The sequence below is a fragment of the Coturnix japonica genome, chromosome 2 (genome assembly GCF_054131305.1).
Source record: "Coturnix japonica strain WE chromosome 2, WE-NBRP24, whole genome shotgun sequence".
In the NCBI taxonomy this organism is placed as follows: Eukaryota; Metazoa; Chordata; class Aves; order Galliformes; family Phasianidae; genus Coturnix; species Coturnix japonica.
The window spans coordinates 94,720,360-94,747,528 of record NC_140664.1 but is presented as its reverse complement, the minus strand read 5'-3'; the positions used below and the strand labels follow the sequence as shown (position 1 = coordinate 94,747,528).

The 27,169-nt window shown below is 38.6% G+C and overlaps 1 long non-coding RNA gene across 1 annotated transcript; it reads right to left on the bottom strand.

Annotated features, from left to right (window-relative positions):
• Positions 1-1,633: 1,633 nt before the first annotated feature.
• On the bottom strand, positions 1,634-2,237 carry LOC107309440 (uncharacterized). The gene is made up of 3 exons (XR_001553180.3): positions 2,068-2,237; positions 1,862-1,976; positions 1,634-1,766 (listed from the first exon to the last, which is right to left on the bottom strand). It is a non-coding gene; the product is annotated as an uncharacterized LOC107309440 (long non-coding RNA).
• Between the last annotated feature and the right edge of the window lie 24,932 nt (positions 2,238-27,169).

Genomic DNA, 27,169 nt, shown 5'->3' with positions numbered 1-27,169 from the left:
AATCAATCATACACTTATTTTTCAAGAGGCTCATCTATTTTATTCCGTGATTAATAATCTTCCAGCGTGAGAGCATTATTAGATCCCAGCAGGGGAGATCCTGAATGCTTTTAGCTGCTTTGGAATGGTCAGTTGGGGTTCATTATGGTCTGATATTGAACAATTTATAAAATCTTGTCTAAACATCTGCCAGCTCAGATAGGCCGATGTGTCTGAAGATGGGAAATTGCTGGACCAGTTGATATTGACAAACAGATCTCTCTCCAGTGGCTTTTTGTTCAGCGAAAATTAGTGGCCTCTTGCTCAGGTCTTGTTAGAAAGGGCATTTGAAAGTGATCTTAGATACTTCAGGCATCAGCCTTGGGAATGTTAACTGGTTAAAGAGCCGTGGTAGGCTGGAGTCAGGAAATATGTTGCGATTACATTAAACGGGGGGGGGGGGGGGGGGGGGGGGAAGGCGTTGTGTTCTTAAGTGCGTATACGTAATCCCCCTGATCTATCTCCCCCGGCCCCCTCCATCATATTTTACCCCTATAAAGCTGTCTAAATGATTGAGAAAATGCATGTGTTTTTCAGCTGATAGGGCAGAAATTAATATTGTAATTCTGGGAAACTCTGGGATCCATCTAGCTAAATATAAAACACCGATGATCTGTGCAGCTGGAGGCCTGCTCATCTTCTCGTGTTGTTCTCCTCTTCCCCTAAACGTCCTGGTTCTCATTGAGGTAACGTGTCGTTTTGTCTGTGTGCAGAGCACAGTACAATTGGATAGTGGCTAAAAAGCAATTCGGTTTTTCCCTCTAATTTAGCAGGCGATATAAATACAAATATCGGCTAAAATCATTCTCTAGAGTGCCTCTTCTGTGCGGTTTGGGGAGATTTTACAGGGGAACTGTTTAAGTTTTGGGGGACGCCTGAACTTTCTCTTCGCCGCTCTCCCTCCTCCTCCATCCGCCCCCACCTCCCACGTTTTCTGTTCCAGGTCTCTGTCGGACACAACGTGAACATTTCAATTGGTAAAACCAAAAGCTGTGGCAGAGATTAAAAAAGGCTAACGACATTCCTTTGATGTTTATACGCCCGAAGACTTATAAAAGATTTCCATAATTTACCCACCCTTGCTAGTATTTAGACCTGGATTTCTGGAAAGAAAAGTAGAAAGACTTGGAAAACTCGCTTTTGAATATTCGCTCTGTATGTTAAACCCAGTGGACTACTCTCATCCCTCGAGAAATTCACGAGAGGCTGAGAAATGCAGATGGGCGACACCCAAACGATTTGGCAAATAAACTTCTTTTTAAAAACAGAAATTAATGGGCGAGGAGCGCATATTCGGCGTCATTCGAGATTTAATAATCGAAATTGAAAGCAGGAGGGAAGCGGAGCCCTGCTGGATCGCTGGCACGAGCAGAGCGATTATTTCAAGATAGCGAGAAAGAGGCGTGAGCGATAAAATACACCACTTTGCGTACAGTTTATTTCATAACGATGCTAATCACCCCACCGGGATTAAAACCTCACATCCCGTCTATATCTGCTCCTCTTCCCCCTCTCTCCCCCCTCCCCTTCCGCACCCCCTCCCCCCCCGTTTCGGAGCGGGAGAGACAAACGCTCCCCTTCGCGGGGCCAGAGGTTTCATTAGAGCTGATTTATTGAAATTCAGCCTTTAATCTCAGGTGGGATCCCCGAGGAATCGGCGCTGTCGCCAAATAGGAAGAGGGCAGCTTTCCACCTCGCACTTCCTGGGCTGCGCTCTGCCTCGCTCCCTGCGAATGTCAACATTTGTTCTCAATAAGAGAGTTATTGTTTCAGGAAAGCTGCTCACCAACTGCCTGCCAGAGCGGAAAAAAGCGTCACCCACCTTTGTCTGATGGGCGGCGGGGGGAAGGGAAGGGATCACAGCTCAGGCAGCAGCGGACAGACAGACGGACGTGGGAACTGCTCCTGGACACGAGCTCCGGCAGGAGGGGAGCGAGCTAAGGGGAATTAACCGAGGGCAAAGTTAATAGAAAGCTCAGCGATAGCAATAACGATAGTAAAAACAGTTACGACAAATAAAAAGGGGACCTTTCCCAGCGTCCGTTCTCGGAGGAGCAGTCGAGCTTTTTAGGGGAAGGATGGCTTCCAGGTGAAGAAGCGAGCCGTAATGTGCAGCGCCCAACCTGGTCGAGCCCTCTGCTAACGGCCTTGCACCGAGCTAACGGCTGGCGGGGGTCGGCCACCTCTCCGTGCCCACCCTCGGGGATAAGGGAGAGGAAAATAAATAAATAAACAAACAAATAAATAAATAAAAGAGAAATAGAAAAAATAATAATAAAAAAGGGAGACGATCCCAAGCCTCTTGTCATTGGAAGTTTCTGCCTCTGCCACATGTTACATCTCACTTAAAGGCGGTTTAAAGTCACCGCGCCGCTGAGAACCCGTGGCGGGGATGTAATCAATACCGGAAGGATTTTATTGCTTATTGAGTTTTGGAAAAGAAAAGGAAAGGGATGAGAGAGAGAGAGACGGATTTTACACGAGGTCGATACGTTGCTTTCTGCTTTCAGTATTTGCCGGTGCTTGGGCAAGCTTCTCACGATCCGCTCAGTTGAAAAGAGCCTTTGCAGTGTAGGAATTGAATAACAGCAGAATAACAGAAAAAGAGATCGTTAGCAACAGTACTAAGACATAAAATAAAATGAAATTCACCCCTTTGTTTTTAATTCATTAACTAATAACTCAGGTATACTCCTGGCTTCTAAAGAATTAAAAGGGTAGCAACAAAGAAAAAAAAAGTTCAGAAACAAAAGGGATCCTCGGTGCATATTCAAAGCACCCATGCATCTAATCCCCGATTATTACTCTGTGACTCCGAAGCAGAGCCTTTCAGAATACCGCTGAGGGGAAGTGGTGCCGACGGGGAACATCGGGGCTGCGACCCAGGGCAGCACTACCTGCGGGCACCCCTCCCGACGGGACAGAGGGACCCCCGCCTCCAGCCGAGGGCAATGTTTCTATTTCACATCCAATCCCGGCAGAGCACGCTGTGTTTCTCCGTAGGAAAACAAGAGACGGGAGGGAGGTGGGGACCAAGCACCGTGCGGCCCCTGAACCGCGCCCTTCACCTGACTCCGGTCGGAATTTGGGGACCTGAAGGATAGACGCGGGGCCAGCCGGGACCGGTTGTCCTCGGAAGGCAGCGCAGAGCCAGCAGCGACGCCCCCGCTCTGTCTGTGTCTGGGAATCTCAAAATAGAGAATACTAGGGAGGAAAAGTGGGGGGGAGAAAAGATTTCTTTGCTGTCCCCGCACGAATACCGTCGTTTCTCGGGCTTTTAAAAATCGTCCAGGAAAAAAAAAAAAAAAAAAAGAAAAAAGAAAAAAAAAAAAAAGAAAAGAAGAAGATAATAAGTATGTGCATTTTTATAGGGAGATAAATTGACAATTTATTGTGTATAACTTCTGATCAATTATTAATCGTTAGTGTCAACAACAGGGTTATAATTACCTTCGGTTATTTAAAGGAATATTTATTTTTTCGTCTCTCTGATCTGGTAATTAGTTAATGCTCTGGAGTAATGAGTCCAAAGCTGATTTGATAATGATTGAGACAGTTTTTTTTTTCCCCTCTCTCTTTTGGCTGCCCCTATGGCGGGGGGGGGTCACGCGTCTCCTCTTTCTCGTTTGCAGAAGGGTCCACGAGAAGGCAAATCTCGGTGCAGTTCACTTTTCAGACCATAAATAACGATTCTGGGAGGAAAAGGGCGAAATGACAAACAAATAGAGCGCAGCTGGGATGAATAAGGCTGATCAAAGTTAGCGGGGGCCGGCGCTCCTCGCAGCCGCAGCAGGTCTAAGTCCCATAAAGGTGCCAGCAACCCTTACCTCTCTCTCTGAGATCAAGGGAGAGGGCGAGCGCGGCATTTTAACCCCCTGACATCTTCTCGCGAGTGGAAAAGGGGAGAAAAAATATTTAAAGGGGAAAAGAAAAAAAGAAAAAAAAGAGGTTGAGGAAACCTGGGGGATGTGTTGGGGGGGGGTTCTCAGTGCTTTCACGCTCCCCTAGACAAAGGAATGGGGTGGGGGACCCACCTGGAGCCCGCGCAGCGCCCGACATAGGATGCAGGGGCTGGCTGCGCTCCTTGGAGTGGGAGAAGCATATCGTTGCTCGCTTAAACGCTCAGCCCTGGGGATGGGGAAGCGAGAAATTATAATTCTCTCTCTCTCTCTCTCTCTCTCTTTTTTTTTTTTTTTTACTTTCTTTCTTTCTTTCCCCTCCTTGATGGAGCTCCTTTGCGAAGGGCAGCCCGCAGGGACCGAGTCCGTGCCTGGCTTCCAGGTACGGGGTGTGGGTAATCCCTCCCTCGGGCCTGGGAACCAGCAGCCAACGGCGAGTGCCGCTTCCGACCATCTCGCCCAACACGCGTGGGATGCTGAGCTGAGGAAGGAGCTGCACCGCTCCCCTACCCGCCCCCTCGCTTCGCTTTCCGGGCTTCCACCTAATGCAGACGAGGTCTCAGAGCCGAAGAGCACTTTTCGTTTTTGGCGCGGAGAGGCTCATTTCGCGGCAGATCTGATTGAGGTGGAGTGTGTGTATCTAATATATATAATAGGTGTAAGCTGTACATATAAAATCCTTCCCCCGTGCAACAAAAAGTGCAGTGGGAATTGTAGCGCGAGATGCGAGTTCTACAATTAATTCATCCTGACAGGTTTGACACCGCCCGGCTCCCTTTTTCCTGCAACTCCGTCCGCAAATGAATGCCGCTTCCAGAGTGTATGTTTTAATTTGTCACATCAAGGCAATAAAAGGCAGCAATATATACTTAAGCCAGTTAACATTGTAATAACAGGTTTAAAGGAGCAATTAAATGGTAGTGAGTCGCATGTCTGACTTTCTATAGGCATTACCACATCAATGGTACCTTTTAGACTGGCTATAACTTAGCATGATTGTCTCAATTAGTTTAGCTACATGATAGTTATTGTGAACTCTTTGTGAGTAATCAATGTTACGCAAGCTTATGGGAAGGAGTCCTTAATAGGGGTGAGCACCCACTAACTAACGGGGACCTCTCATTTCCAAAAAAACACCTTTCCCTTTTCGTCTTCCCCCCCCCCACCTTTCCATTTCCTTCCCCCCAGCCCGAAAGAAAGAAACAGTTAATTTATACTCTTATAAATCTGTTTCCGCGATCCGTGTTGCCGAACGCAGATTTATAGGCAAATAACTACTGCCGAGGCCGATAAACCAAACAGTCGCTTCGGTCCAGTGAGGGACCCCTGCTACATCTCTCATTTCTTTTAGTGTAGTCCGTCCCAGCTGCAATTAGCCCCGAGGGACGCTCGCACCCTGTGATTTGTATGGGTACAGCCCTCGCGGGCTCCCGGGTTCACCTCACTGACATCGGAGAGAGAGAGGAGCCCCGCGAGCTCGTGTAAACCCCAACCGAGGTGCGGGGGGAGAGCGGTGGGGCAGCAAAACCGGGATGGGAATGAGGCGTAACGCAGAGAGAGAGGTCCTCGCCGAAGCCGCCGGCAGTTTAGGAACTTCGGTAATTCGTCCCCACCTCCGAACTCCTTCATTAAGTGCGGAGTCGTGGGTTTCTGGTGCAAAGGAGAGGGCTCCAAATTTGGCGAGGCTTGTGTGAGCTGCTTCAAAACACGACCAAGTTTGTAATGTTTCTGTCAAGGAAAAAGGGGTAAAAAAATTAAAGACGAAAAAAAAAAAAAAAGAAAAAAGAAAAAAGAAAAAAGAAAAAGAGAGCGAGGGAGCGTGTACCATTCAAATTTAAGATAAACATGACACAGGGAAATTTCTGTTGGTGAAGTTATTCTCATTAGTCCTAACAATGTCTCACCATTAGACAGGGCTGGAGACAGTTTCAGTCTCAGGATTTCAAATCTGCAAGCGCTGTTTTTTGGTTTTTGTTTTTTCATGTACATTACATTTCTGTCATGCTTTGCAGCATAACACGATATCCCCAAAGAACCCAAAAAAGAAAAGAAACAACAACAACAACAACAAAAAACTCTGACAGCAACCATTAGTTAAGAGAGCAATGAATAAACTCCTTGCACAAGAGTATCAGGACTAATTAAGATTCTGTTTAGCAGTCCTGGATGGAATGTTAATGTAGCTTTGACTAACTGGGAATAAGCAGGGGGAAAAACTGCATTTTAAGAGGAATGCTGGGGTGATAACATCTCTCACTTCTTCTGTCCAAGGTCTGCCCAAGCCTGTTACAAAGTCATTATCTCAAATTACTCCTGTACTTCATTTTTAGAGGGTTTGGGCAAGATCCCTTGGCGTTGAAGCGCTGCCTAGAGCCTCACAAAGCCAATACTCTCTAAGGGGATAAAGGCTGAATCAACCCACTATCTCTACCTTCGAGAGTTTGCTGGTACCAGTTCCTTGGACAAATACAGCCAGGATTCTGGAGGCAGATTAGAATCTATTGCTGGCGTCTCCTCGCAAATCCCTAAAGGGTTTTTGACCCTTTGATGTTTGGTCTATTTTGCTTACACAGAAGTTTACATGATTAAGTCAGGATTTTACAAGGCTCAACAGGGCAAATTTAGTCACCTCGGAACACTCAACACCAAAAAAAAAAAAAAAAAAAAAAAAGAAAAAAAAAGTTAAAAAAAAAAGTTAAGAAAAAGTAAAATATTCAGTTGAGTTGTCCTGATACTCGTTTAACTTCAGAAATACCAGGACACTGTGGTATTCATGACAATTAGCTTAATAAAGGAGAACATATTTGCAATGAGAAAATACCTGCAAGGCTGTTTCAGCAGAGAAGGATAACAATCTCATCCCCCCCTTTGGAATTTATTATTATTATTAATTTCATTTTGATAGAGAATATTTCCCTTCCCTCTCTCCCACTGACTGTATATATAGTTACGATTCTGTTTCTAGGAGGATAGATATAATTTCCCCAAGTCCTTTTCAGTGTCTCTGTGATTTCCAGCGTGCCTTTCCTCTCTTCACCCAGGCAATTGTATTTTGTTTTCTTATTTTCTTTCACTGTTGAACAAGCATGGCCACTTCTTCTTTCCTAAATAACCTTTTGTAAATACTTTACTATCTAAAAGCAGTCTCTTGCAGTGCGAATCTTTTCTTGGGAGCGGAGGGCTGTAAACTGACAGCATAAACAGGAAAGGAGGAGTGGAGCTCTGTCTCAGGAATACCTATTTAAAGAAGCCTCCTGCAATCAGATTTGGAGGGCTGACGCTGGAGGCTGAGGCTGCATCTGGCCCACTGCACTTACATCGCCATTTGTGGAGTACACCCAACCTCTTTTTTTCTCTTCATCTTTCTATTTTGCTCTTTCTTTCATCCTCTCCTCCCTTTCCCATCAGAGGGAAGCTCACTTTACCAATGGATTACTGCTGCAGAGTTATTTTCTACAAAGGAAGGAATGATCTGTTCAGGCTCTGAATAATTAACAACAATAATAATAGTAATATGATAAATAAATAAATAAACAGACCTGGCAGCCTGGAAAGTTTCTGTAGCTGGATCAGTGAGTTGCAGGGACAACAAGGGCAATCAAGCGAGCTGCAGATTTCTCTTCCTCAATTGATTTATAATTGATGAATGGATTTTCTCGTGCAGCTGCAGCGTGGTTAAAAACTATTGAAGAGGTAGGTGTCCTGCAAGGTGTTATTTTGTAAGGGAGACAGTTAGGAGTAACTGGGTGCATTTATCAGCAGGAGATCTGAGCAAGCAACATGATTACATTAGCTGTTAGTGGCTAGGATTCAACTTTCCACAGGCCTCCAGCACCTGCAGCCACAGAGGTGACACAGATGGAAATAGGTTGGTGCTGGCTGCCGGCCGCATCGGGCATTGATCTGGCATGTGGCTCCCATAGATTCAGCCAGCAGTGCCACCAGAACACCATGTACCACTGGGGAAGCAGCTGGGTCCAGTTGTGCTAGTGAAAGGGAGATAATATATTGCAGCATTCCTCTCATTCAGTTTAAGGAAATTGAGAGGGTTCTCCCAGCCTTTAAGATGAGCGTGGTTTATATCCTTGTCTTGACTTTTTCCCGTTGCTGTATTCCTGAAAGCTAAAGTATTTTTGGTGTATCTTACATGACAAAACTTTAAAACGGGTGTCAAAACAGATGCAAAGCTGTTACTGTGTCTCTGGGTGGTGAGTGTTCACCACAAGTCTTTAGGAACCTTAAGACCATTGCATTCTGCAGTCACACTATAAACTGTCCGTGCTTTGTTGTGGTACCTTGTTATTGTATTACTTTTTTGGGGGAAAAATAATCTTCAGAAAGATAAGGCCTCCAGCCATCAGAACCTCCCTTAATACTTCTTAAAATTTGCTCAGTATTCAAGAACCCCTTTTTGAATTTTGAGATATTGAGGCAGATGGAATAGTGAAGTATCCTACTTTATTTCATCTCCCTGAGTTCATTCAGTTTAGGGATCACGTTCTTTTTGACTTTAAATTCACCCGAAAATGCATGCACTCTTTTCCCTATGTCTGGAAAGGTCTCAGCCATAGGGTAAGGAGGTGATACCTAACTGTATTTGTGATCCAGATCCCAGCACGTTCCCACCCAGTGTCCTTGAGGGTTTTGTGATCCTGACAGTTTCCAAATTCTAGCCATGCAGAGGAGGCAGCAGTGGTCTTCATTTCCTTCTGCAGCACACCTGAGATGGAGATGTTCCCGCTGTTGACAGCACATCACAAAACAAACACAAAATATTTGCAGCAAGGATACAAACCTATTCCCAGCAGAGTGACTCAACCGCTAGGCAACACAGCTACACTCCCACTCTTTCTCCCTCTGCAGCACAGTGTCCCTCATGCTGCTTTTCAACACAGCAGCATCGGAGAAGGGGGAGTAGGACCCATTGGGGTCTGCTCAGAGGCGGCTGAACAGATGCGTGCTCACTGCTCCTGGGAAGGGGGCATGGATGCTTTCTCATGGAGGAGCGCTCTTGCATATGGACATTATCTTCCACTGGCTTTGAGTGGTGGAAGGGTGAGTAGGGGAGGGGTGGTGAGGGGGGAAGATTTAAGCCACATTTTGCCAATTTTTGTATTTGCTATTGGATAGCTAAACACATGATAGGTGGCTTCATGCCCAGGGTGAGAGCTGTTTTGGATCCAGATCTGAGACACGTGGCCGAGGTGCCTCAGCTGATTCTCCTGCAGCTGCCAAAAAGCAGGTGAGGTGCAGTCCCACTGGCTGACTGTTGAGAGGGAACACAAGGGGAGAGCTGTGGGGCTTATTTCCTCTCTGTACCCTCCTGCTTGATCTCCTGCTTGATAGCAAGCTTCCTATTCTGAGCACATGTACCTTCTGAAAAAATACAGCAGCCCAACAGTGTTCAGCTCCACATGCTTCTACAGGTCACAAGATTCTCTTCTATTTATTTGTTTATTTATTTAGTTTTGTCTTCTGACTATTTATTTTTAACTTCACTCGTGCCAGATTTCATGCTGTAAGTCTGAGAGACAGGAATTCATTTATAAAGTAATGAAATGTGAAAACCTTACCTTGTTTCTCAATTCCAGGCTCCGGGCTTTGAAGTAAAAAACAAAAAATGAACACAAAATATAGTCAAGCAAATATGAGATTTTCCACAAAACACTGAAACTCTGCTTGGCTTTGTCATTATTTTCAGCAAAATGACTAATTATATTTTTTTTTTTTTTCTTTTCTTTTTTATTTTTTTTTCCCCTTCATGTTTAGCCTGTGTTAATTTTTCAAAGGCAGATCTTGTTGCTTCATTGGCCCACATACATATACATTTTCATTCTCATTATTGCTGCAAAACATGGTTGTGGAGGAAGAAAAATTTCCCTCCTCCAGATTTTTCATGGGAAAATATCTGATTTGCAGAATATTATTAGTGAACACATAAGAACCCACCTCCTTACTTTCTACTGCTGAATTTGGAAAGTTGGCTGTAACATATATATTGTTGATATTTTTACAACTGTTACAAGAAGTATGTAGTGGAATCTTCCAAACTGCCTTTGTATGAAGCCCTTTCTATATTACAAACATGCGTAACTCTACATTAGCTGACTTCAGCAGGAATTAAATGTTCAAGAAGTAATATTCAAATTAACTTTTCTTTATCTGTAACGGCAAGAATGAAATTATAGCCCCACAAATGACATAACAGCAAAAAATGTTTACACGAACTAATAAACAGAAGAAACTACTCAGTTAAAGCACAACTTTTCAGATGTTTTAGAGGACTAGAAACAATAAAAATGTCTGTGGAAATATGGTCTATAATATCCTTGAAAAATCCATACAGCTGAGTCCAATTTCTGTTATTGAATCCAGTCCTAAAAGAAGTGGTAAATTTGAACTATTCATCCTTAAGTTATTTTAATGTAGTGTGCCTATAAGCTTAGTTTTATTAACAGAGTAGGTTTGTGATTCTGAAGACAATAAGTCACAGAGTAATTCCACAAAAAAATCTTGTTTTCAAGCTAAAGATGAGATGTGACAGCAGATACTTCACATTTTTTCTCTGCTTCTTTTTCTTTTCTTTTCTTTTCTTTTCTTTTCTTTTCTTTTCTTTTCTTTTCTTTTCTTTTCTTTTCTTTTCTTTTCTTTTCTTTTCTTTTCTTTTCTTTTCTTTTCTTTTCTTTTCTTTTCTTTTCTTTTCTTTTCTTTTCTTTTCTTTTCTTTTCTTTTCTTTTCTTTTCTTTTCTTTTCTTTTCTTTCTTTCTTTCTTTTTTTTTTTTTTTCTTATTTTAATCCCTTCTAAAATACCTGGGAATATTAAGCATGAACATTTTAGCTGCCTAAGTGAATCAGTGGGAAACACAGCTTCAGACATCTTTTTCCATTTGCTTCCATGATTACACTGCTGTTAGAAATTTGCTATGAAAAAGTATATAATGCCGATGCAGTAAAAATATTAGTTATGTGAAACACACTCTTAAAATATGTCAAATAGCTCATCAGTGGTGAGAAAAAACAATTTCTAACATCATCCTATTGTGAAATAGCCATTTTTGCACTTAGAGAGAAAAAAAGTGCATGCCAGTTCTAAAACCCAAAATCTAAAATGCAAGACTGAATACAAGTCTATTTAGTTAAGTAATTGCCGGGAGAATCACTGTTTGAAAAGTGCCATCTTTTCAGCTGAAAATTGTTACCATGAGTATCCACCATAGATGCACTGAATGAAGAGAAGTCCAATGGAGAATAACTGCACGGTCATTCAGTTAATTACTTTATTGTAAAAAATATGCTTAAAAGAAAAAAAATGAACCATTATTTATATGATATATACATTTCCAAATTCCTGAATTTGAAAGCTAAAGAAGTTAAATACATTTTTTAGAAACTGATCTATTTTTTATAGTACAATACATGATATTTTTGGAATCATGTTGTAGAGGTCTGAACTCCAGTGCCTCTGGAGCCCCAGAGCACGCCACGGTCATCTCCAATACATAATGGTTATATGAGGAGGAAGGCTATTATTCTGAGCTGAAGCTGAAGGTTTCAGAGATTTTCTTGCAGAAATCTGCTATGAGGCACTCCTCCATCTCCAGCTCTGTGCCATGGCTTCTCTCTCAGTCTGTGATTCCAGATGCAGCTGGTTAGTAGACTGCAGATCAGGTCAGGCAATTGCATTTGATGTGTGGGGGTCAGATGTTAGACACATATGTAAAAGGGGGGAGAGAGAGAAAAAATAGCACTTTCTTGCATACTTGTGAGGCCCTACCACAGTAAAAATAAGATGTGTTGGGAATCAAATAGTATAGTGTGAGACCTGAGATTTCTTATGTACGTAATTTCCACATTTTGGAAAAAGATAAAAATAAGCTGTGCTGTGACTGATTATTACCTTTTACCATCATCAGTAATAATCCAGCATAATCTTATACACCTCATTGACTTAACTGGGAGTTCAGTATGTTGGGTGGAACTGAGCTGAGGAGCTCGAAGTATGCTGGCTGCTGGCGGCCCAACCTCACTCATTCACCTCAGCTGCTGAAGCCATTAGATGTTTCTGGAACAGCATCTACAGATGTAAAGACTTATTGTCTGTTATCAGACAGACATTGTAGCTGGCCTAGGCTGAGAATGGGAAAATAGCTGCTTGGTATTTAGAACACTCTCAAGAGAAATGTGGTGTGTATACTGCAGAGATGAGGAGGAAACCATATTTCTACCAAAATCAGAGCCATGATTTGTCTATATCCTGACATACAGCTTATAGCTTACAATGTAATATTGTCAGTGCCCAGATTCAAGGAAAATGATGTATTTATATAACACGTTTTGTTTTAAAAATGTGGCAACAAATAAATCTAAAAAATTGCATTAAGTGCGTTTACTGCATTAAACATGCTAATAATCAATGAATGAATATATAAGTACCTGTGAGTTGACTTTAAGGGTATATGGTTGCCTTTATCCATGAATGTAAACATGATGAGAGGTGTAATAGTTTAACTGTGAGGAGATTAGGTTTTCTATTAATTCATTTAAGATTTAAGCTTGCAACTGCTGTTATGCTCTTTGTTTCCTATGTGCATCCTTTGAAAAATAAGCAAAATCTTGACATAAAACAACAAAGTATATTCTTTACCTAACAATTCAGTTTATTTTCATATATAAGGAGAATGATATAGACCTCTGTAATTTGAGAAAAAAATTGTAATTTTTTTCTTTTAATTTATCATTATGTAAGTATTTGCACTAGAAGATAATTGCATATAGTGATATTCCAACCAGTGCAGTCAAGGTAACACCCTGAAAAAAAAATGAGGACTATTGTAAGATATTCAAGCCATACTCATCACATAACTTGAAGTGCGTTTACACTTTTACACTAGCCTTAGGTACATTATGGGTGACTAACAGTCATAGAATCACAGAATTGTAGGAGTTGGAAGGGACCTCTGGAGATCAACCAGTCCAACCTCCTAATAAAAGAGGTTCCCTACAGCAGATCATGCAGGAAATGACCCAGGTGAGTGTTGAATAGGTGAGTGTTTGGTCTCTGGACACCACTGAAAGGATGGCTGGTGAAGTTACTAAGTGGCACCTGACCAAATGAGTTTAGCTGGAACTTACCATGAGAAGCAAAGATCATCTAATTGACATGACTGCACACAAATGCAGATAAACAGAAAATCTTTGAAATGCATGAGAAATTATAATGATAGCCCATGGTTAAAAATAGATAGCACTCAAAAATGAACACATATTTATATATATATGCTACAGATGTAACTGGAAATGAGATCCCTAGTTAAAGATGGATAACATTTTCTTATGTAAGATTCTGGTGTGTTTCTTATTGTTAGATGTAATCGTTCAGACAAGAATTTTTATGACTGATGTCTGCCTCACACTGTGTGTCTTGCTTTTATATAAAAAGAAAGTTCAGCAAAACAGTTTAACTGTTTCCAGGAATGAAGATAGGAAAGGAATGATTTGGTTTACTAATGTTAAAAATCTGTGTGACATTACTGTATAATCTGCTTCACAGTAAAAGAAGTAAATTTAGGAAAGAGGGTACCTTGAGGCCAAAAAGAAACGCATTTTGCTTTTCCTAAAAAAATACACACTAGTTTGGTTGAGTTATCATTGGGTAAACTTGTAATATTTTATTGTTTAATTCCTCATAGGTTTCATCTTTACTGTGCATGTACAAGACTGACAATCTCAGTGCAGAGTGAAGCATGTCATTCCCTAGAATTGTTCTTCTAGAATGAAGTCAAGAAGACTGTCCTTTGTTTGCTCTCATTCTTTCTTCGCTGCTGTCCACATTGCTACAGGACAGCCTGAAGAGGGATAAGGTAATCACACTTGAATAAAAGTATGACTGGGAAGCAGATATGGGAAAGGGGAAAGTATCTGCAGGGCTTTGGGTTGGAAAGGGATGACAACAGGCTCAGGAGGAGGCTGCAGAAAAGGTCAGGCAAATGAAACAAAAGAAAATAGGAAGAGAGATGAACACAGCTTGTGGAGAGGAAAAGGCAGAGCTAGGATCAGACAGATTAGAAGAGCTCTGTAGCCACTAAAGCACATCCTCTGCCAGGACATGGAATAGTGCTCAGAGTTTTGGCTTATCAACATTCTTTTGCTATAAATAACTAGGGCATCACTGGCATAATAAATCTCTTACTTCCCATAGCAGTGGATCCATAACTCCCATTAATTGTACCCTTGTCTCAGGTGATAAACTTCTGCTTGGAATTTAGATTCCATCACCATTGTTCAAAGTGCTAGAATTGGAAAGATTTCATGTCATTAACATTTTTGTCAGACTAAGAAACAAAGAAGTGATTATGTTCGTGCCTTTATAGACCCTACTTCATCCTACTCAATTGTCTGCTGGATAGGCAGTTCTCTGTGAAAGAGGCATTGCTTCAAAAATTAGCCTTTGCTTACACATTTCCTAATTTAAAATGTTTGGCCTTGCAGCCAGAATGCTTTGTTTAAGAATGGTTCTTGAATGCAGTAAGTGATAGACGAAAATGACACGACCAGGCATTTTGACTCTCATCAGGCATGCTATGTGTTTTTATATGTGTGTGTGCATTTGTACACAGGGACAAGCATTACATACGTGAGTATGTGTTATATATTCTCACTTTTCAAATATCCTTTGTGAACTGAAGATAGAATAAAAAGAAGCATAGTGCTAGATAATCCAATAAACAACTCTGGTGAAGTAACTTACCTTATTTGAATAAGAACTGCCAAATCCAACACAAGAATTTGTAACAGTGATGTTGTTCAGATGTGAGAGTTTCATAGTTTGCAACTATTGGCTGGAGATATTTAGAGACTTTCTGATTCTTCCAACAATGTTAGTGCTGCAATATGCTGTAACTAACTGATTGCAGCAAGGCTCCATGCTAAATTTATATATACAGAGCTTCCATATCAATCAAAAAATGTATGCAGATAGCTAGTGTCAATGGCACTGAGCCATTTGTAAGTTTAAAGTTACTGGTTTACATTAACATTTGGAGTATTTGAGTCTTGGTTATTTTGTTGTTTTCCTTAATGTGAAAGGGATATGGACAAGCCAGGCTTGAACTGCCAGATGTGCTAGTCCTGCCAAAGCATTTGCAGTGTATCTAATGTTTTCCTTCAGCCAGTTGGTCAGTCAGTCAGTGATTCTCTCCCTCTAGATTACTCCTAGGAAAGAAAACAAACTTAAGAATTTAACAGCAGAAGTGGAAAATAAGAGAGAAAACACTTTTCTCTTGCTTCTTTTCTTCTACTCTAGAGAAATAAGACATGATGTAATGTATATAAAGTAACAAGCATCTAACTCTTGGTGCCATTCGAGACATAAGGAAATAAAACAATATCTATTTGTGGGAAATAAAATGAAGGAAAATGTTAAAGCTCTTAGTTCATAGCAATGCAAATTTATAATCACACCAGCAAGAATTCAGATATCTCATTTCCATGTATATACTATATATGTATATATCAGTTTTTCCTGGTACTTTACAGAGACTCACACAGACACACAGTTCTTTATTGTGTGATGGAGGTTATTACTTAGACACATCTGCAGGAAAAGCTTATCTCAGATATATTATTTCACAATCCTTGGTAATCTTTGATTAGTAATTATATTACTGAAAAAGTTATTTCAAAACTTTTTTTTTTTACTTTTTTTTTTTTTTTTTTAAGGAAAATAAGGAAAGTATATTATACCATATAAAAACCATCAAATGTGGATAATTTTGCTATCAGATTAGAAGACTATTGTTGTCTAAGGACAATGCAGTTTTCATTAAGGCAGTTCAAAATAGCTTAAGTAGATCTAAACTTCATAGCTTCTCTGGCTTTACAGTTAAAAAGTTCTTATTTTGATGTACTCATTTCTTGCCAGTAGCTCTGCATTACTCCTCTTTTGAACAGTAAAATAAAGTTTCAGATGTTCCTAAAAGTGATTAAATATTGTTTGGATACAACAAAGGTTGAGGAAAGAAACAAGGAAAATTTAGCGATATCTTCTCTGCTGTATATACTGGCTCAACATGTTCATGCCCTCAACTGTCTGTATCTTCTAAATCTGTCTCCAGCAGGGTCTGAAGTATGGTGAAAGAGTTCCGTTTTGTTATGCCTTGTTGTTTGACACCACATTACACCTGGAGATGTAGCATCCAAAGGTTAAGCTGGAGATATTATTTTTCTTCTTTCTGAAGTCATAGGGAAAGAGCAGCATTAGACTGAGCACACTCCTGAAAGTGCTTAAATTTGGCTCTATGCAGGTAATCCTCCATTTGATACCATTAAAAACAATGAAAAATAGGCACAGAGAGTGAAATTTAGTAGTGCTAATGTTTTCTTTTAGTCATGTCTCAGAATATACATTTGGACAGACCTGTTTCCAAGAGGGTCTCACTTTTATTTTCCTGAAATTGAGGAGCTTTTGTCCTACCCTTCTTTGTACAGGCAAAGCAGCTGGGAAAGAAATGGAGTAGATGTGGAGAACAGGGCCAGATCTGAAAGCCAGGATTGCAGCTTCTGCTCCAAGTGGAGGGATGTGGCAGTGGTGGCTGCATCATCTGTGTTCAGCAGTGTCTCTCTCAGTTTTGCTGTCACCCTTCTGAATGTGTACATGCAGCAAGTCACTGTCCCAGGAAGGGCTTTTGCTGTTGCTGTTGTTTTTTGTTTTAAATTTGAATTTTATTGCAAGTCATGTTAAAAATAATTGAAATGATAAATAGATAATGCGTCATGAGGATCTACTACTAAATTTTGTTTGAAAACCTCTAGACTCTTATTATATTATATTATATTATATTATATTATATTATATTATATTATATAATATAATATTATTATTATATTATATTATATTATATTATATTATATTATATTATTATATTATATTATATTATATCATATTATATTATATTATATTATATTATATTATATTATATTATATTATATTATATTATATTATATTATATTATATTATATTATATTATATTATATTATATTTATTATATTATAATTATATTGTTGTGATATCCCTGTAGAGGTAAAAAATTAAATTCAACAGGAACTGAGCAATATGTAAACAAACAAACAAACAAACCGACACAAAGCAGTTATAAAACGTATTTTAAATGTCATCAAAATCCTGGAAGCCTTGAGAAATACAAAAGGAAAAACTTCAGTTCAACCAGATGCAGCATTTTGTGCTTTCCCTCTGGAATTTATTAACAAGTACTTCTGTGCTATTTTTACAATCTGTTAGCTAATGATAGAACAGGACTCTTCACTACTTCAGACTAGGCAATAAGATCCTACCAAATCCAAGGACATAAAGTGCAGTAGGCAGATGTGACGCTTCTTCAGACTTCTGTTAATAGATTAAAGTCAAGCGGGTTTCAGAGGTTTGCAGTCTTTAACAAAAGTCAGCTGAAATTGTCAGAAAATCTCCCTTCTGTTTAATTGTGATATGGATGAAGTTCTAAATGGGGGTAGGTTTTCATGGTTAAAAATGTTTGATAAGGACTTATGCTGTGACTACTCAAACCGTTTTCTTGTCTGAAGAAGGTGAGGCTACTATCTCCAGAATCTCACCTATTCATAATAATAAAATGTACCCATTTGATTTGTCAGCAACAGATAAAGACATCTATAGATGTTAGTACTATTATTTATTTAAGAATATTTGATTCAGGGTTTTATAATGCCTTTAAGCAATAAGACAAACATGATTATTCAGTATTTTTTTTTTTTTTAATGATGATATTGTTATCAGAACTACATGACTGGATGTCCAAATAACTTGACAGTGTTTTTGATGTTTTTACATTTTACCCCATTTTGTTTATTTATTTATTATTATTAATTTAATTTAATTTAATCTTTTTTTTTTCTTCAGTTGTTTTCTTCCTTTTTTTTTCTTTCTTCTTTTTTTTTTTTTTTTTTCTCCTTTTTCTTTTTTTCCATTATGCAAAGGAATGGCAAGTCTAGTTTGATCATGTAGCCAAAAATATTTACTTCATGAAGTACATTATGATTTGATTATAACTAAGAGGGAGGGTGAATTCCCAGAAAGTTAATATTTCTTGTTAAGCAAATCTGGAATATAGATCAGCTGCAAGTACCAAACATGATGAAAGTGAATCTGGAATTTCTTACGTCTCCTCTAGTAAAACATAAACAGATGCAAAATGTCCAACATCATATTTCTGGTCACTTTTTGATGCTTGTTGTTATACCTAAACCTAAATATGTTTGCTGTATTTGGAGAATTTTACACTGGGCAGCTTCAAGGTTTTCTTTTGAAGAGCTTTATCTAACCAATGGTTGCTCTGTAGTTACAATCCTCTGAGCTTTATATTCATTCCGGTAGAGCATTATATAATACGGTCCTGACAGTAAAATAAATTCACTTAGCTTATTTACTTAACTTAATCATTTGTATGTATTTGGTTGAGGTGAGACATCCAAAATAAATCAAATAAATTGTACCTTGATTTCGTGTATTTCAGGGTCTTGAAACAACAGCAACAACAACAAAAGAATAGAACCCTCTAAGAATTTACTTTATAAATTTCACTTTTGAGTAAGTTTTCCTAAGGTTACTGCCAAGCTAAATCTTACTCAGAGAGTTATCTCAATTTCAGGACAATCATCTTTCAGCAAATTCACACAGGAATATTAGTCTTATTTCATTTAATCACCAAATCCTAACAACTAAGTATTCACTTCATTAAAGGCACTCAGAAATTCTGACCAGCTGTTTCCTGCTGCTTGGCTGAGGACAAGGTGGAGAAAGACAAGCAATTCAATCCTCAGCAACCCTCAGTTGTGTTCAATGTAATTCTGCCACATGATTACACTTTCATGATTTTATTCATACACTAGAGCCCAAGATAGGTTCTGTGACTTAAGGACTTTAATTCTGACATGTATGAATTTCATGCTGTATACATGAAAATTTCCAGAGATTCTGGTAATCATCTCAAACTAAGTCCTTGGTGCTCTCTCTCTCTCTCTCTCTAAGAAGCATTTTAAATTACAGTTGTCAAACAGATTAAAAAGGGAGCTATAATTAACATGCTAGTTGTATATACAAATGATTGGTTACTTGTTCTGTTCCTGGAAATTGTTTTCTGTTCTGGTTCAAATACAAAATTCTGGAGAATTAAGAACTCTCTCAGAGATCAAGGTGTTTTTAAAGCTGGTAGTAATTTTCATGCGCTGAAGGTAAAAAGAAATAGTGATTACAAGCGAAGAGTGACTAAAAAAATATGTCTATTTGATTGTGTGAACTGGCAGGCCTGTTGCCTGTAAAAGTAAGTGTTAAGATATCAAAATATAAATCCATATTGTAACTCTGTATTCTAAATAGATGTAAATCAGTGGAGTTATACGGACTTCAGCTAAGCTCTGCTTATTTATACAGCTGGGTCTGGCTATTGGGTGCTGCAAAAGTGATAAAGTTGTCTGATTTTGTCATAATTCAGAAAATCTCCTGGAGAAAGTTGTGCTTATCCATGGAAACAGAAGTTAGCATTCCGTACATCTCTTAGCAAAAATCAGGCAGTTCCAAATGAGATCACAACCACATCCTGTCCACCAGGACAGGAAGTCCTGAGCAGGATGGTGTGAAATCCAGGCCCCAGCAGGGGTGCAAGCAGCCCAGCCCAGGTGTCTGCATCTCCTTCTGCACCACAGGTTTGTACTGTCTCTCTATTATAAGGCCGCTACCAAATCTCTTTGAAAGAAGGAACAAAGACTTTTTCTTTTCAGTAAAGCATATGATTTTTATTTTTTTTTTTGCAGTTTTTTGGTAATTCTTATCTTTCCTCTGCATCTCTTTTTCCAGTGCAGTGCCCTAACCCTTGAGCTAAGGCAGTGCCATGTGATGAGCTGTATACCCTATTACCTCTATGTAGGTTAACTAAACAACAAATGAAATGCATTGATTTCCCCTTGTCCTGGCATTTTGGAGTCAATGAGAAACTTCCCACAATGATATTGGCATCTTGATTTTATTAGTGCTCTCTGGTCTTACTCTGAGGTTTGTGATCTGAGCTAGGGAGCTCTGCCAGAAAAGTCTCACTTTTGGTAAGGAATACCAAGTTCTTACTGGACAGTATCTCATGGGGATCTAAGTCTAGTCTGAGACTTCCTCAGTTTTGGTAAGGAAGACTCCTAGCTCTTCATTCCAGCTTGAACTAGAGCAAATCTGAGTTTATACAGAGAACTAAAATTCCCATTGCCTTCAGGGCTGGGCAGAAACCAAGGAAAGATATTTGGCTACAGGTCTTGGACTTAAATTTGCCCCATTTTCCAACTCAGGCATTGCATTCTGAATTGATTTGCTTTTGTAACCATTTACTGTCCCGTGGTCTCCAATTTGTCACTGAAAGCCAGAAAATTGTCACTGAGCAAGAATGCTCTACTTATGTGACCAGTTATGGCTCCAGGTAAGGATCTTAGAAAATAACATACTGACTTATTCCTGACACAGTTTGCAAATTATGCACTGTGATCTCCTTTTTAGCTTTCAATAAAAAATACTTGAATTTGCTTTTCTTTTGACTATAGTTTTCTTTTGACTATAGTTTTGATGAAAGATTCTTTATTATTCAAATAGTATTCAGTTTTTAAATTTATTTATTATTATTTTTATAATTTTTTTTATTTTCTGTCTTATAAGGTGGAGACAGAAATTGTAGTATTCTGCTTTCATGGAAATGTGTAAGAATGAGAAAGTGGAAAGTAGGTAGGTGGTAGTCTGACACTACTGCATAGTCACCTGCTTGCCATGGTTACTGAACTTATACTTAGTTGTTTGCAATAAAGATGAGCATCACCGGGAAGAAAAATAATATTTGGTCAGTGCATCTTTCTCCTTCAAATCCCATTGTAACACTAGTTTTTCCTACTGCTGCTGTTCATTTAATCAGTAACTTCATCTCAATGGGCTTTCATGCCCTGAAGAGATATACAGGCTTACAAGGATCAGATGGTGTAGAGATATAAAACTGGGAGACTTGCTGACTATGTAGTTGATCCAGAAAACTGCAAAACTGTCACCCACAGTTTGCTGAAGTGTAGCTTTTATCAGAACTGTATACTTTTGTCCTACTTTCTCAACAGGGAAGATAAAAATGCAGAAGTTTGAGGGAATGTTTTTAATTTTTGCATCTTTCAGATTTTCTGAAGATAATTTCTCATCCAAAAAGAATTTTAATGATTGTGAATAAAATCACTAGTTTTTCTGCTAGATCCCTGAAAGGGATCCTTCCCTGAAGGAAGTTAAAGAGGGGGTTCAGGGGAGAGAGGATGGTTAGATGTCCAGGTTGGTCCCTAATGAAGTCAGTACATTATTCCAAAACCTGGACTTGAGCATGGGAAAATGAAAAGAATCATTAATATTGTACTAGTGAGTGCCATTCTAATCCTGTGATATTATAGGCTGCTGAGGTTACAATGTTCAAAAAGTGAGGATTTGCAACTCAGAGTACATGTTGACATTATTAACCAAGTAATTCTTCCAAAAACTTCCTTTCTAAAATCTGGATGGGAAAGAGGAGCAGTATGCAACTTTAAGGAACTCTGCTAAACTTCTGAGCTTTGATTAAGCAGTATACTAGCAAGGGAGGAGGTAACTTGTGGTGCACATAGCAGGACTGTAGAAGCTCCACTTAAAAAGTGCAAATCCCCATGGATTTGTCTCCAATGTTTGATATCTTACTGGAAGACATCAAAGTCTGAGATAATCACCCTCAGATACTTTTACAATCAGTAGTGGGACAAACTGGGTCCCTAGAGCCTTAGTCAAAGGCCTGACGACTTAGGCATGCAGTTGCATGGATGCACAAAGAAGCACTTAAGGCACAGATGTTTTGAAGGAGAACTTGCAAGCACAGAAAAAGCTACAAAACCTTTTGCAGTCTACTTCTATCATGAAGTGCAGAGTTCTCTGAGGTAGGTCAGATTCTCTTCTTATTCACTTTATTACTTGTCCTAAGACTCCCACCTAGACCAAAGGTAGAAGACATGTATGTCACTGCAGTCAGTAATGATTCGATATACTCAGACTGCTTGAAACCTGGCAGATGTCATATTTTATGATAAGGAGGCCAGTATAACAGGATAGTGATTAGAATTCTCAACAACAGTAGTAAAATAAAAATAATAAAAAATAAATTCTTCAGACAAAATCTTGCCTTTTCAAGATTCATTTAGTAGAAGAAATTTTTGCTTTTCTTAGTTGACTTTGTTTTAATATTCTTTTTAATTTGGCTTCATTAATGAAGTGAAAACAAAGAAAACCTAAACAAAAATAAATAAAAAAAACTTCTCCCCAGGTATCTTTGATATGTGCCAAGCTGTTGAATCACTCACTGTTTGTTCCTCCAAGTGAAGGGAGGCAGTCCTGCTCAGCTGATAGGTGAGTCAAACTCAGTGGGTGCGAGGAAAGCTTGTAGAAGCCTGTGCAGGATAACTACCTTTTACCACGCTTGTCACCATGCCACTCACTCACTGCATGGAATGATCTATTGCTGCTGCTGTTGCTGACACAATCTTTTCTGTTTTTTTTTTTTTTTTCTTCCCCACATGCTTTTCCTGCCCAACGGCATCTGTTTTTGTTCAAAGAGGCCTATGCCTTCCCTCACCTTGGTGCTCCATTGCTGTCTCTTTCTGGCAAAGAACTCAAAAGATTTGGCCAGAAGGTTGCACTCAATCAATCCTGCCTTTAGGGTGTCCTAGAAGCACTTTCTTGGATCACCATTTCTTCCTCTTTCCACACTCCAGTTCTCTGCATAGGAGGTACTCAAACATATGTACACTGTTGATCCAAGCCATATGTCCAGCCCATTACACCTGGGCCTTCCATGTGGATTCACTGCAGGAATTCATCACTGGTCAACTTAGTGCAGCATCTGACTCAGAGCAAGACACATAGGTGCCTCTGGTGGATCTTCTCCAGCTGGCAGATGTACTATCTATACTATGTAAAAATATTACATTTGTTCAGCACAACAGCCTTGTACAACTACAGTTTGCATTCTAGTCTGATCTGACACTGATTCTGCATTTGCTTAGTAAAACTGGCAAAAATCTCTCCTAATTTTATGAATGCAGGAAACTACCTCTCTATCAACACTGGCACAGTCACTTGAAATAATTTGAAAGTAAGTGAACTTATGTGCTGTAAACAGCTCAGTATTTCTGTGCTTAATGGAAGGGACAGCATGTTCTTCTCCATGTTTATTGACACACCATCCTATTTTTTCCCCAATTTGTGATTAGTTTGAAGTTGTATGACTGTTATTATTGTGCAAGTAGTATATTTGTTGGTTAAGATCTGAAGAACTTGAATTATGTGAGCCATTGTTATGGAATAAGTAAAAACTAGTGGTCTGGTGTAATGTATATAGTTACTTTAGGTGTGCAGTCCTCCAACATCTGAAAAGTGAGTCCTGACATTTTAATTTATATGCTTTACACCTCAGAATTAAATAACATTTTCACAGTTTAATGCATGAAGCACAACTGAGAACAAGGAAGAAGAAGGAAAGGATAGAAGGGAACTCAATGAGAAAATAGAAGTGAGTAGGATAACTGGGCAATGAATATACATTAGGGAAGATGTAGAGGTAAAAAACTAAAGAAAATGCTCTATTATGACCCTTATCAAGGGAGAAAATGCAACCATATAAAAAAATGCAAAACACTATAAAAGCAAGAAAATGCACTCAAAAGTTATCTAACTGAAACTGAAATGAAATTTGGTTCTGGATGCAAAGGTGGTAACAGCCACTCTGAAATATCCTACTGAAGGAAGTGTTGCTGTACATAAAACATTACTTTGAAAAGTTAAATTAGCTCATGAACTGATACAACACTGGAAAAATAAGTGGTAGATATCAGTTTAATTTCTTTTCCTAAAGATAGGATTTGAGTTCCATGCATTCACTTTAACACCAAAGGCTCCACAGTGCTAAGCCTCTGTCCTAAACTATTTTTGATGCCAACTTTTCATGATACATTTACTAATGGAATTCCGAATTCATCACTATGCTTATTCAGCTTAACAGCTGTGTATCTAATAGGATCAGGTCAGTAGATCTGGAGGAAGAAGTGAATTGGTGGGTATAAATCTTTTATTTATTTTTAATTTTCACATTAGCACAAGTCTGTAAGGCTTTGCAGTTCAAGAAGTTCTTGTAGTTATGCAAAGTTCAGTCTAAGGATATGCTGTAAAACAGCTGGTATAATAGCTCTTCAGAGGCATTTCCTTATCAGCAAAATATTTGGAGTACCATAATGATAAATAAACACAAAGCATTTGGCTTGGTCTCATTTGTTTTAAATGATTGACAAGATAACACCATGGTATAAAAAAATCAAACAGAAGATTTAGAATAAGTAATTATAATATCCCAACAGGAGTTCCAGGGTCTTTTTTGAAGCAACCGTGTTCTTGGATTACAAGACATTGACAGAAATCTTAGTACTGCAAGCCACATGAAAAAAGGAAACTTCAAATTAGGAATGATAATTAAACATAAGAGACTTTTTTTTTTTTTTTTTTTTTCTGTGTCTTTTTCATCAAGAAATGCCAAGCTGGCCATTTAAAAGACAGGAAACTATGTTATCAGATTTTTTCTTTTGTAAATTATTTGCACAGGAGGTACAGATACTAACAGCATACAAGTACAATTTCACAGTGTGCAAGACCTTACAATAATGACCTTCCTCAAGGAAGTAGGACTTCAGCAGTCTGCTTATAGAACTGTCAAATTCTACAATTCAGTCTTGGATTTTATGAATGAAAAATTGTGAAATATCAGAAGATATCTTTTCCAATATATCTTACAGATTTTAGGCAATCCTAACAGATGTTCAAATGCTCAAAATATAATCTTACATTTAAATGTGGGTGCACAGAAGGAAGTTTAAAGTATCTTTATCAAACTATTCTGTATTAAAGGGATAATATACTTGTGATTCAGAAGGATTGAATAAAAATATTTATCTGAAGTGATGACATGTCTTTTAGAGTTCTAAATCCATACAGAAGCACATGGACAAGATGAAAAAATTAAGAAAGCAATACCTCACTGATTATATTGTGATTGGCTAACATAGCTACAAAGCTTCCTGTGAATTTAATAGCATAATTTTAGGCATTTGTGTTTATCAAGTGCTACTACCCTGTGGTAGATTGCAGTTCTATGTGCTTACAGAGAAATCTATAAGGATACGTGTCTGAAAAGCGCACTCTTATTTTGATTAGTGAAAAGCTTAATAACACTATCAGAAGTCACAGACTGGATGACATAAATCCTTGATTAGGCATGGACATATAAGCCCAATTACGACACTCATTTTAATTTTGGAAAAACTTTATGAATTTTGGTAGGTTTATTTGAATGAACATTCAACAGATAAAGGTTTGGTTATTTTTGGAGACTTTGAATTAGTAACAGAAAACTCACCTGTAATTATGCAATTTAATACTAAAGCAGTGTGATACGAACAGAAGAGAAATAACCTGTGTTGTATACATACCAAGATAATACTTAATAAAATATAAAGTGAACTCTAAATGTGAAACTTTTCCATGAAAATTGTATAAGCTGTAATATTTCCATGCAGCATACAAAGACATCCACATCACTTTGGCTCACACTAGGACAATAGAACTCATTGTTATAATTGAAATGAAAATATTAGTCACATAATACTTTCTTCACCTTGGTTTGATGGTATTTAAATTAAATTTAACACAGATTTAAGGACATCTATACATAATGCAATGAATAATTTTAGGCTGTCATCTCCTCTGGTTATTTCAATTTGATTTCTTTTAAAATTAAGAGGAAGAAAGTATGGATATGTTCCTTTAATAAGTAACAAGGCAAGAATGCCTCTTTTCAGAAAATGTATGGCATCACAGTGTCAATTCTTTTTGTATACACCCTTCACTGTTACCTAAGTGCTTTATTTTTACTGAGAACTTCAGATGATGAAGCTTTCTTTACAGCAAAGCAGGAGAGTGATGTGAAATTCATACAACACGCCAGGAGATGTGCCTCTGGTGGCGCAGTGGTTAAGAACGCCACTTTGCAACACCAGAGGCCCGGGTTCGAATCCCGCCTGTGGCGCAAGTGGTAGAAGTGCCGCTCTGCTACACAGAGGCTCGAATCCCGGGGGTTGGACTCGATGATCTCTAAGATCCCTTCCAACCCGCACAAGACTGTGATACTGTGAGATAAGCTAAGTATTTGGAAAACCTAAGGAGAGTTGCTTCTTTGCTTTTGTTTTTATTTTGTGAAGCAGAAAGGATGGGAAGTGGGTTTTGGGAGAGATCTGGTAACTTGTGAATATTATAGTCAAGTTTCCTCCAGAAGGAATATTCTGAGGCTGAAAGCTGATCAGGCCTTGCCTTGCTGAGCACAGCAAGGACTTTGTCCATTGTTGAGACAAGTAGTGAGCAAACAGAGTGTTGCAGGAGGCAGAAAGGAAGGCTGCTGGAGGACTTAGTATTGTTTCTGCAGGTTTACAAAGGCAGTGTGCTGGAGACAAGTCAGAAGGACAGCACTGATTTGCTTGTAGGTAGAATTTTATCTTTCATTTCTATTTTGTCTTACTTTTGCATTTTGAATTTTATCTGCTCTATGCAGTTATCATCATTTGTGTTTAAATACAGCCATATTTTATGGCTAAGTACAACTTTAAGACCTTGTGTTCTTAGAAAGATACTTGCAATTTTACCTTGAATCTTCTGGTTGGGATGGTACTCTTAGAGTCCTAGTGGGAACTCTGTTGTTTTGTAAACCAATGTAAGAATCCTCCCAGCTTCTGAACTCTACTTTTTGATGTTGTTGTTGTTTGTTGTTGTTGTTCTCACAGACATAAAATAATTAATTTTTGAAGATTTTTAAATTTTCACTATTAGGTTTGAAATACTTTACAGTTACGTTGTAGGGAATATAAGACTTCCTATTAATCTTCTTGATTTCTTCTAGTCTTATTTCTTGGTATATTTCATGAAAATGAGTTCAAGCATAGGTCAACTGTCATAATTCATAGGTACTAAATATAATAATCAAATGAAATTGAATTTTGCTAATTTTCTTTTGGGAATATTTTCTGGTATTTTGCTTATACAAGAAAATGGACAGTAGGCAATATTCAATTCTAAGCTAAAA